The sequence below is a fragment of the Pseudopipra pipra genome, chromosome W (genome assembly GCF_036250125.1).
Source record: "Pseudopipra pipra isolate bDixPip1 chromosome W, bDixPip1.hap1, whole genome shotgun sequence".
NCBI classification, from domain to species: domain Eukaryota; kingdom Metazoa; phylum Chordata; class Aves; order Passeriformes; family Pipridae; genus Pseudopipra; species Pseudopipra pipra.
Window position 1 is genome coordinate 9,733,187 of NC_087580.1, and position 10,971 is coordinate 9,744,157.

A 10,971-nucleotide genomic window follows, 5' to 3' on the forward strand; every position below is an offset into this window, starting at 1 on the left:
GAGAAGAACTGATGCCCCCTGTGCACGTGCATGAATTATATCTTATCCCTCTACCCTGATCATATTTCTGATGGCTGAAGGGTGCTGTTGAATTGGGACCCTGCATGGACTGGGACACAGCTCAATGTGAGCAGCAAGGCCACGCATCCTGGCTGCCTTCCAGAGAACTAAGCTGCTAAGACCACCCCCAGCAGCTAAGAGATAACATTAAAAAGCAGCAGAGACAGAGAAAGAAAAAGGTATAAACCGCTTCTCCCACACACACACACACTAGCTCGGCAGAAAGATAGTATGGTGGTATCTTTGCTTCTAGAAGTAATCTTACCTTTTTCCAACCTTTTCTTATTTTTTCCTCTTCCTCTTTGCATCTCTTAGCAACTAATAAAATCAGGTTTTGGTATCAACAGATAACTTGTGTGAGTTTTGATTTTGCTCAGGGGAATATTTGAATCTGAAGTTCTTTCTGCAACATTTAAGCAGATTGTAACAGGGGTGGAAACTTGGAGGGAATATAAGTATGTAGTGAGGTCATGCAGGGAGAAAATTTGAAGGCCCAAAGCCAAATTAGAACTGAATTTGGCCACTGCACTTAAAGTCAACAAGAAAAGTTTCTATAAATCCCTTAGCAGCAAAAGGAGGGCTCAGGAGATTCTCCATCCTTTGCTGAATGTAGAGGGCAGCACAGTGTCAGGGGAGGAGGAAAAGGCTGAGGGACCTAATGCCGCCTTTACCCCAGTCTTTTAACACCAAAGCCAGTTGTCCTCAGGATACCCAGATCCCAGGGCTGGAAGTTGGTGATGGCGAGCTGAGTGAAGCCCCCATAATCGAGGAGGAAATGATCAGTGATCTGCTCTGCCAGTGAGACCCCCACAAGTGCCTGGGCCCAGATGGAATGAACCTGAGAGTACTGAGGGAGCTGGAGAAAGAGCTGGCCAAGCCACTCTCACTCATTTACCAGCAGTCCTGGAGAACTGGAGAAGTCTCAGCTGACTGGGAATCAGCAAATGTGATGCCCATCTACAAGAAGGGTCGGAAGGAGGATCTGGGGAACTCCAGGCCTGTCAGCCTGACGTCGGTACCAGGGAAGGCCATGGAGCAGATCCTCCTGAGTGCCATCACATGGCATGTGCGGGACAACCAGGGGATCAGGCCCAGCCAGACTCGGTTTGGGAAAGGAAGGTCCTGCTTGACTGAATGAACTCCTTCTATGACAAAATGACCCCCTCAGTAGCTGAGGGAAAGCCTGGGGATGTGTCTCTCTAGAATTCACTAAAGCTTTTGACACCATCTCCCATAGTATCTCCTGCAGAAACTGGCTGCTTGTGGCTTTGATGAGGGAATGGTTTGCTGGGAAAAAAATGGCTGATGGCCAGGCCCAGAGAATGGTGGGGAATGGAACTAAATCCAGGTGGGGTCAGTCACGAATGGGGTTCCCAAGGGCTCAGTGTTGGGATTGGTCCTGTTTAACATCGAGTGCACCCTCAGGGAATTTGCAGGTGGGAGTGTTGGTGCGCTGGAGGGCAGGAAGGCCCTGCAGAGGGACCTGGACAGGCTGGATCAATAAGGCCAAGTGTCCTGCACTGGGCTCACAAGAACCTCATGGAACACTCCAGGCTGAGGGCAGAGTGGCTTGAGAGCTGCTCAGCAGGAAGGGACTTGGGGGTGCTGGTTGAACATGAGCCAGTGTGTGCCCAGGTGACCAACAAGCCAGTGGCACCTGGCCTGTTGGAATAGTGTGGCCAGCAGGACCAGGGCAGTGACTGTCCCTCTGTGCTGGGCACTGGTGAGGCCCCACCTCAAGTGCTGTGTCCGGTTCTGAGCCCCTCACTGCAAGAGAGACGTTGAGGGGCTGGAGCATGTCCAGACAAAGGGAACAAAGCTCATGGAGGGACTAGAAAACATGTCCTACAAGGAATAGCTGAGGGAGCCGGGTTTGTTTAGTCTGGAGAAGAGGAGTCTCAGGGGGACCTCATTGCTCTCTACAACTGCCTGAAAGGAGGATTTAGCGAGGTGGGGGCCGGTCTCTTCTACTGTGCTAGGAGTGGGAGAACAAGAAGAAATGGGCTTAAGCTGAGACAGGGGAGATTCAGATTAGACATCAGAAAATTTTTTTCACTGTTAGGGTGGGCAGGCATTGGAATAGGTTGCTCAGGGAGGCAGTTGGACTGGATGATCTTAAAGATCTCTTCCAACCTTGATAATTCTATGACTCAATTCTATGATTCTATGAAGAGACCCCCCTCCGGAGCAGGGGAAGGGCTGACCCCATGGGAAGAGACACACTCTGGAGCAGGGGAAGGAGAGCACATGGAGCCCTGGTGAGGCAGCAGCAGCGGAGCTCAGAGATGGCCCCGGGCAGGTGAGGACCCACAGATGTGGCTGCCCGGTCCCCAGGAGTGTTCCCAGACAGGTGGGACAGGGCTTGGAGCCACCTGGGCTGCTGGAAGACATCCCTGCCCATGGCAGAGGGGTGGCACGGGATGAGCTTTAAGGTCCCTCCCAGCCCAAACCATTCTGGGCTCCATGGTAGGAGCAGTCAGTGGAGGGGGGAAGTCTCTCTCACCTGGGTTTCCTGGGTAGTGGGTTCTCCTTCACCCCCCTCACTCTCTAATCTCCCCCATTCCCCCTCTCTCTCTGAGATCATCGCTCCTTCCTCCCTCAGCAGCTGCTGCACATTTCACTTTGTTTTTCCTGGCAGGGAACCAACTCTGGATCCTAAACAGGAACTGAATCTTTTATTGGAACGGCTCAGTGTCCCTGGGCTCCAAACTGCGGGGGCAGGGGCTGCTGGGCACAATCCTGAGCACCCTCTGGGGTGCTGGTTCTCCCTCCCTGGCTGAGCCTGTTCTGCTGTGCCAGCACCTCCCAGGCATTGGTGTCCACATGTCACGACAAGGAGCTTGTCAACAGCAGCTGTTGGGAGCTCTGTTTTCTGTCATGACCCATGGGGCTGAGGGGGCAAGGGGTGTCAGGTAAATGGTGAAAAAAATAAATAAAATGAATGGTGCGTATCAGATCCTCCCTGTTGTGCCTTGCTCTCTCCCTCCCCCAGCTGCTGAGCCCCCATAAGAAGCTTTGCCCAAGGCCCTTCACCCCACAGTCCCCAGGACAAGTGAGTTTCCAGCCTCTCTGTGGCTCCAAAGGCTCAAGGTGTGGCCCCTGCCCCACCCTAGGGCCCATCAGCTGTGGTGAGACTGGTGAGGGGTAGTGAGGCTGATGGGGTGCTGGGGGTGCTGCCTGGGCTGGGGCCCTCTGGGGATGGAGAGGAGGCTGATGGTGGGCAGGAGCTGCTCTGGGCTTGGCAAAGAGGCTGGGGGGGCTGGGACCAACCCTGAGCTCCCTCTTGTTTCCCCAGATGCTGCCACAGCATCACCAGGAGCAGGGACAGGGCAGGACTGAGCTGGCATCAACCTTCCTGAGCCTCGGGGTCCCCCAGGGCCAGGACCAGCTGTGGTCTCATCCTGTGGTCCACAGCCAGACACTGGGGGTAAAACTGCATCTGAGGCTGGACTGAACCAAGTTGGGACCTCCAGCATGAAGTGGTTTCTTCCTCCTCCCAGAACTTCTCCAGAGCTCCTTGTGATCCTGTTTGCATTTCCCATGCCTTTCCTGTGTCTCTGCTCTTTCACTGTATGACAGAGCTCAGGCTGCTGCCACTGGATGAGACAGGTGCAGGCTGGGCCATATGCGGGTCAGTGAAGTCCTTTTGGGACACCCAGCAGTGCTGCAGTGCTACGGTGCTGCTGCTGCTCTTCTCTTTCCTTATGGTTTTATTACTTTTCCATTAAATTCCGCTGAATACTGTGCTGGTTTAAGAGTTAACCAGCAGGGGAAATGAACTCAACTCAAAGGAGAGATTATAAGTCAGAATAACAATTTATTAAAATAATACAGTAAGTACAATTATACAAACAAACAATTGGTTTTAACCCACAAAACCCAAATGTATAACCCAGAACCCTGGGGCATGAACAAAGTGGTGTTCCTTGCCCCCCCCCCCCCTTTAGTCCAAAGTAAAGGAAGAGGGGAAAAACCTGCTGGTGGGAGAGCTGTTGCAGTCTGGTCAAAAGTGGTGATTGCAGTCCAGTTGAGGGTGGTGGTCTCAGGCTGGTTGAGAGCGGCGAGCTGCAGTCTTCCTCGGGATCCCACGAGTGGCAGTGAAGTTCTGAAACTCCAGGTTTATATATTCTCCAGTTCAGGCAGGAGTGGTCAATCCTTCCCTCAGAGCGGGGAATTCCATAAAAGGAATGGTCAATCCTTCCCTCAGAGCGGGGAATTCCATAAAAGGGTATGAGGACAGGAACATCTCCCCCACAGGCAGGCCCCCCCCCCCCCGACAACAGTTTCTGGGAAATGGCATGGAGGGCCATAGAATACACAGTTTTGGGCTATACCCATCCAGTGATGAATCGGTCCCGGCTGTCCTAACTAGGACAATACCCACTGTTGTCTCTTCTGCTCCAGAAGGTGCTTGCTCCCAGCAGCCCTGTCCCTTCCCCTGCTCCCCCTGTGCACGTTCCATCCTGACTGTTGGAGCTCCTGTGCGTGATGTGACAGATGTGCCCCAAGCCAGGCCCCTTCCAGTGCTCCCCATCCTCAAGCATCCCAGGAAAAGGTTCACATGGAGACGGTTCAGAGAAGTGCCTCAGTTTTGTTTAGTTTGTTTTTCCCAAGCTGCAGGAACCGTTCTTTGGAGTTTTCTGCCAAAAGACTGTCCCCTCCTCCACTCAGCCAAAGGGATTTGGGGCTCTTTTCCCGGTTGGGGGGAAATAAAACCGATGCATTGAACCCTGGCAGGATGTGGCAGCCCTGCAGACTGTTGAGCCCGTGCTGGCCTGTGCCTGGCAGAGGACCAAAGCAGCTCAGGGAGTAATGAATCTGTGATTACTTATGCTAATAAATTGCTCCTTATTAGGGGGCAGAAGAAGTGAAACCCCAGGACTTCCCGCTGAGCTGATGCCACCCCACACATGTGACTGGGAAAGCCGTGTGTCATGGTTTCACTCCAGCCAGCAGCCAAATTCTGGCTCTGGGAAGGACAGGATAATGAGGAGGGGGAGAGGAACCCCCATCTCACTGCTTTGCAGTCCCAAATTTTTGGTTCCAAAATTCCCAGTTCACAGATTCCATGTTCCTGGCTCACCCCAGGTGAAGATCCGGGGCTCTGGCATTCTGATGTGCTCCACCCGACACCCCCAGCACCCAGTACCTGCAGGACTTGGCCACCCCCAGAATCCAGCACTCCCAGCACCCTACACCTGAGTACCCCACCACCCAGGACTCTGCACTGGGGCACCCCCAGCACCCCCAGGACCCCACACTTGGTCACCCCCAGTACCTTGCATATGACCACTCCCAAAACCCTACACACCCAGGATCTGTACTCCCTCAGCACCCTACACCCTCAAGACACCCAGCACCCCCAGCACAACTATCAGCCCAGCACTCCCAGCACCCCCAGCATCCAGCCCTCCCTGCACTACCAGCACCCTCCATACCCCCAGCATCCAGCACTCCCAGCACCCTCAGCACTCCCTGCACCTCCAGCACTTCCAGCACCTCCAGCACCCCCAGCACCCTCAACACTCCCATCACCTCCAGCACTCAGCACCCTCCGCACTCCCAGCACCTCCAGCACTCCCAGCACTCCCAGCACTCCCAGCACCCCCAGCACCTGCAGCACCCCCAACACTCCCAGCACCTCCAGTACCCACAGGACTCCCAGCACTCTCCATACCCCCAGCATCCAGCACTCCCAGCACTCCCAGCACCCCCAGCACCCTCAGCACTCCCAGCACCTCCAGCACCTGCAGCACCCCCAACACTCCCAGCACCTCCAGTACCCACAGCACTCCCAGCACTCTCTATACCCCCAGCATCCAGCACTCCCAGCACCTCCAGCACCCCCAGCACCTCCAGCACTCCCTGCACTACCAGCATTTCCTGCACTACCAGCACTCCCTGCACCAGCACCCAGCACTTCCAGCATTCCCAGCACCCCCAGCACTCCCAGCACCCCCCAGCACTCCCCGTACCCCTAGAATCCAGCACTCCCTGCACCACCAGCACTCTCAGTACACAGCACTCAGCACCCCAAGACCCTGCATCTGCACATGCCCAGCACCCAACAGACACCCCCCAACTCCCAGCACCCACACACCTCCAAGTTCCCTGGCACCCCTAGGACCCCCCACCTGGCCCCCTCCAGCACCTGAGCACCCCCAGCACCTTGTCTCCCCCCAGCACCCATTCCCAGCACCCATTCCCAGCACCCCCAGCATCCCCTGCCCTGTTTTCTTCCTCTCATCCCCTCCAGGTGTCAACCAAACCTTCGCTGCTTTGGGGACACCACAAAACCCTGGTGACCCCTCAACCCCTCCCCACAGCCCCCACCCAGGAAGGGAGCTGGACTGGGGCAACTGGGGAGACATGATGGGGTGCCCAGTGCTCCCAGTGCCCTTCTTTGTTCTCCAGTGCCCCCCACCAACTCTCCCTAGTTCTCCCAGTGCTCCCAGTACAGCTCAAGTGCTCCCAGCATCACTCCCTGGCTCCCCCAGTGCTCCTAGTTCCCTCTCAGTGCCATTCCTGGTGTGCTCAGGACCAGGCAGGGGCCGCTGGTCGTGCCCTACCTGGCCCCAGTGGGGACTCCCGGGGCTCTGTGGTTCCTCTCCTGTCCCAAGGAGCCACTCCCCACCTGGAGAGTTTTTGCTTTTGGTTTCCAAGAAACTGATGAAAAATCAAGAAATGGGGATGGGGGGGAAGGGTCAGGGGAGGGGAAGGCGGTGTGTGTTTGTGTATAATGGGTACCAGTAAAAATACCAACATTATAATAACAGGGTATAACATTAAATCCAGAGTGTCCGTGGCAGTTTGGAACAATCCAAACAAGTCATTCCATCCGTGGTGTTACCAGTTTGTGTAGATCAGGATGTTCCCCACCCCTTGAATCTTAAACTGTAGGAAAGATGTGATGCAAACCAGGATCAGAGGAAGGGTTCGAGGACCCGTCCCTCAGGGACAGGAGGGACCGGGGTGAGACCCGCGGCTTTTGCTTTTTCTTTTCCTTTCAATCCCTAAAACTGACCCAGGTGGGAGCTCAGTGCCCACACATGCGAATCCAGATCGTGCTGCAAACACAATTTTAGCTTTAGCAACTCACATGAATTAAAACCAAAAGGTTTTAATACTCACCAAATACTTTAGAATTCATTGCAAACATACAATTCATTCCACACACTTACAGAAAGTGACTTTTGTAGCCCAAGTGTTCCCAAGTGGAATTTTTTTCCTACAGACAAACTGAATACACATTAATACACACTCACTAAATGTTTGCATTTCCTCAGCATTAACACAAAATTTAAGGTTTAATAAGCCCAGAGCATCTGGGCAAACCTCTTGCACAAGGAGGCAACAGCACCTTGTCCGACTGACACTGGGTAACTTCAGAACCTACAGATGCACCCCCTGTTAACCAGTTGTACAGTTTCACCACCAGGTGGGACTTGAATCCACTTGGAAATTGTCAGACTGCAACTCACTTCATAACAATCCCCAGCTAAAATGACATTTAATAGAAAATAATCAATTGTATTTTCAATTCAATAACCCAATTACATTATAGAGCTCAAGTTTTGTGCAGTTGTAATTAGGTTTACCTTCTCTGTACCCTCAGTTTTCATGGCTAGGCTTCGCGAACAAAGATTTGGGGAAGGCTCTATCCATATTTGTTACAAGCATGCTGGTGGCTAATAAGGCCAATACCAGACAGACATATCTGATTGCAAAAGGCACAACAGAAAGACACCTTAAGTGGTATATTCTGCAAGGCACGGTTCTTTCTGCGTTGTCTTTTCTCTTCGAGAGTGATCCTGTGTGCGATCTCAAAGGAAGCAGCAGCGTTATAGATGGTGTATCTCCAGACCTCCTGACTGGAGGCCAGAGTAGACCGGTTATGCTGATCAATATGGCCAAGGGTGAGATGTTGTTTCAGGCAGTCCTTGTATCTCCTCTTCGGGGCTCCTCTCTCACGGCAGCCGGTGGCAAGTTCACCATAAAGCAGGACCTTCGGGAGGCGGTGGTTGGTCCTTCATCCTGGAGACGTGCCCTGCCCAGCACAGCTGTGTTCTCAGCAAAATGGCCTCAATACTTGTGACTGCTGCCTGTTCTAGAACAGACGTATTGGTCATGTAATCTGACCAGTGGATGTTTAGGATTGTACGGAGACAGTGTTGATGCCTGAATAAACTCCCAGGGATTTTCTTTGCCTTGAACTCAGTGGATTAAGACATCAGAGGTTCTCCCCAGAAGTAGCACCTCTCGATCTGATAAATCTATGGAGCTTCAAAAGCTTTTTTCCTGCCAGGGGTTGCCCAAAATTGTTGCCAAATACCTCCAAAATGGTCAGGACAACAGAACCCTCTAACACTGCATTTTTAGTGTTAGAAAGCAAAGCATTACTTTATTCATGGCACTAGGTGTTTGTGAGGTTGACAAAACTTCTGCCTTCCACATAAACTCCAGTACAACACTTTTTCACCTATTTATGCATTTTTAACAAAGAAAGAAATTATTGTTCATTGGTTCTAAATTACATAATTTCCTTTCATTAATCAGTATTCTGTCCACTACTGGTTATTAATTTCTTGGTTTGTGTGGTAATTAGTCCTAATCTTTAATCTTTTTAGCATCTTTTTCCTCCAGTAGGGATTTTCTGACACAAATACTGAGCTTTAGTTAGTCTTCTTCGTTATTTGCTGGTTTCTGCCAAAATGTCCTTGTGATCCATAAATCCTGTGTTTCAGATGTCCAATTTCAACAATATGTCTTTCTGTCCTCGGTGTTGATCTCTGAGGCATATCAAGGTTAATTTTAACAGAATTTACAGTTTTAGTACTTTTCCCAAGCTGTGTTTTCACAAAAGTAGCTTATGACATCTTTTTGCTATATGCTGACTAAAAGTGATTTAAGGCCTAACACAGCTAAACAACTAATTAAAAGGTTAATTAGGACCATTAAAAATTAGAAAAGTTATATTGTTTCCAACAGGGACAAGCAAGGTAAAGGTGGTTCTGATGCTGAGTAATCCTAGATGAATTTCCTTAATCCAAATGGCCCTTTGGGTCTGGTTTATGACCACATTAACCCAAGGGCCAAGCCCTGACCCCCAGCCCCTGGAAGGCAGATCCTGTCCCTGCCTCATTCCTCAGGGCTCTTCCTGGGGCACTGGGATGTGGGATGTGCAATGCCAAGGGCAGGTTGATGGGGTGGCACCTGCCAGGCAGCTGAGCAGGGACAAGGAGGCCATGAAGCCCCAAGGCTGCAAGGGCCACTTGTCTCCTCCTGGCGTCAGGGGCACAGACAGCAGCCATGGCCAAAGGCCTGCAGAAGGTGGTTCTGTCAGGGCCTTTCAGCTTCTCCCCATCCCTCTCTCCTCTCCAGCCCAGGTTGTCCTACGGTGTCCATGCCCTGCCCCTTTCCCTGCAGGCTGTCGTCATCCCCCCGGCTGCCCCACCTGGCTGGCACCTTCCTGCACTGACATCTCTGCGTCCTCCCTGGCTCTTCCTGGACACACAAAGCCTTGGGCTGATCCAGACTCCTTCTGGGTGATGTGTTGCAGCACGGCACTGCCCTGGGAGTGAAATTCCTTTTTCCTCATGTCCAGTCTGGGCCTCACCAGCTGCCCTCGGTGGCATTGTTTCTTTCTCATCCTCATTTCCACTAAGAAGGAAAACTCACCATCTCTGAATCTGCCCTTCAAGCCCTCTCAGGCTACTCCTGCACTGTCTTCAATTCTCCACATCGAGCCAGTACCCTCAGCCTCCATGTATTTGTCCTGTGCCCGAGGCTTCCAAACCCCACTTGAGAGATTTCCGGGTCCTCTCCAAGGTTTTTGCAGATGGAAACATTGTGTGCTTAGTCCAGGAAGGATGGAGTGAAATTTTTTTCCCAAGTCTTGTACTCACAGAGCAAATGAGTACAAGGCAATGGCTTTAAAATGAATGAGGGTAGACTTTGACTGGATATGAGGAGGAAATGACTTATGATGAGAGTGGCACAAAACCGTAACTGTTTTCCCAGATAAGTGGTTTCCCCCTGCCTGGAAGTGTCCAAGGTTAGGAGCTTTGTGCAACCTGAAATTTTAAAAGTGGTCCCTGCCCATGGTAGGGGTGATGCGTGAGCTGCTCTTTTAGGTCCTTTCCAAAACAGACCATTACGTGATTCTTTGATTCTAATACCCACAACTCCTTTCCACAGCTCTCCAAATACCTACATAAACCATGCTGGCATTTTAATCCTAATTCCCAAATTTCCATAAAAAGAGAAAGAATTTGCATTTCTAGGACCTGAATTGCCATGCTTTTGGAAGCATGGAACTCCTCCTTGGGGGAGTACCTGGGTGTTCCCATGTGAACCTGAGCATGCATTATTGACACATTGAACTCTTTGTTTCATGGGCCCCCAACACCAAAGGATCAAGACCTCAAGTATCCCTTTGACCACAGAAATTGAAACAATCAGGTCTCATTGCTGGATCCATGGGGGGTGAGATCTTGCTTCTCCACTACCTACCCTTGTCCTTTCCTTCTTTTTCCTTCCTATGTATTTTCTGAAGTGATATATTTATAGTTTTATAGAGAATAACCCAAGTAGCTACATACCTCCTTTCCACTGCAATTAATAGACCATTGACCACCTCTCTGGCTGCTCCATCCAGCCAATTCCTCACCCAGTTTAAAAGGCAGAGGTTTCTTGAGAGGGATGTTTTTTATCTCAGCTCCAGCAAGACTTTCGGTCTGGTCTCCCTCAGTGTTCTTTTACCCAAGAGAGGCCATCACAGCCTGGGTGGGCAGACAAAGAGCTGGGCAGAAAAGGCAGCTGGATGATGATGCTGAGAGAGCAGAGGTGAAGGGGTCGCACCCTCCCTGGTGTCCACTGGGACATACTGGGGCATTGTGGGGCAGCACAGGG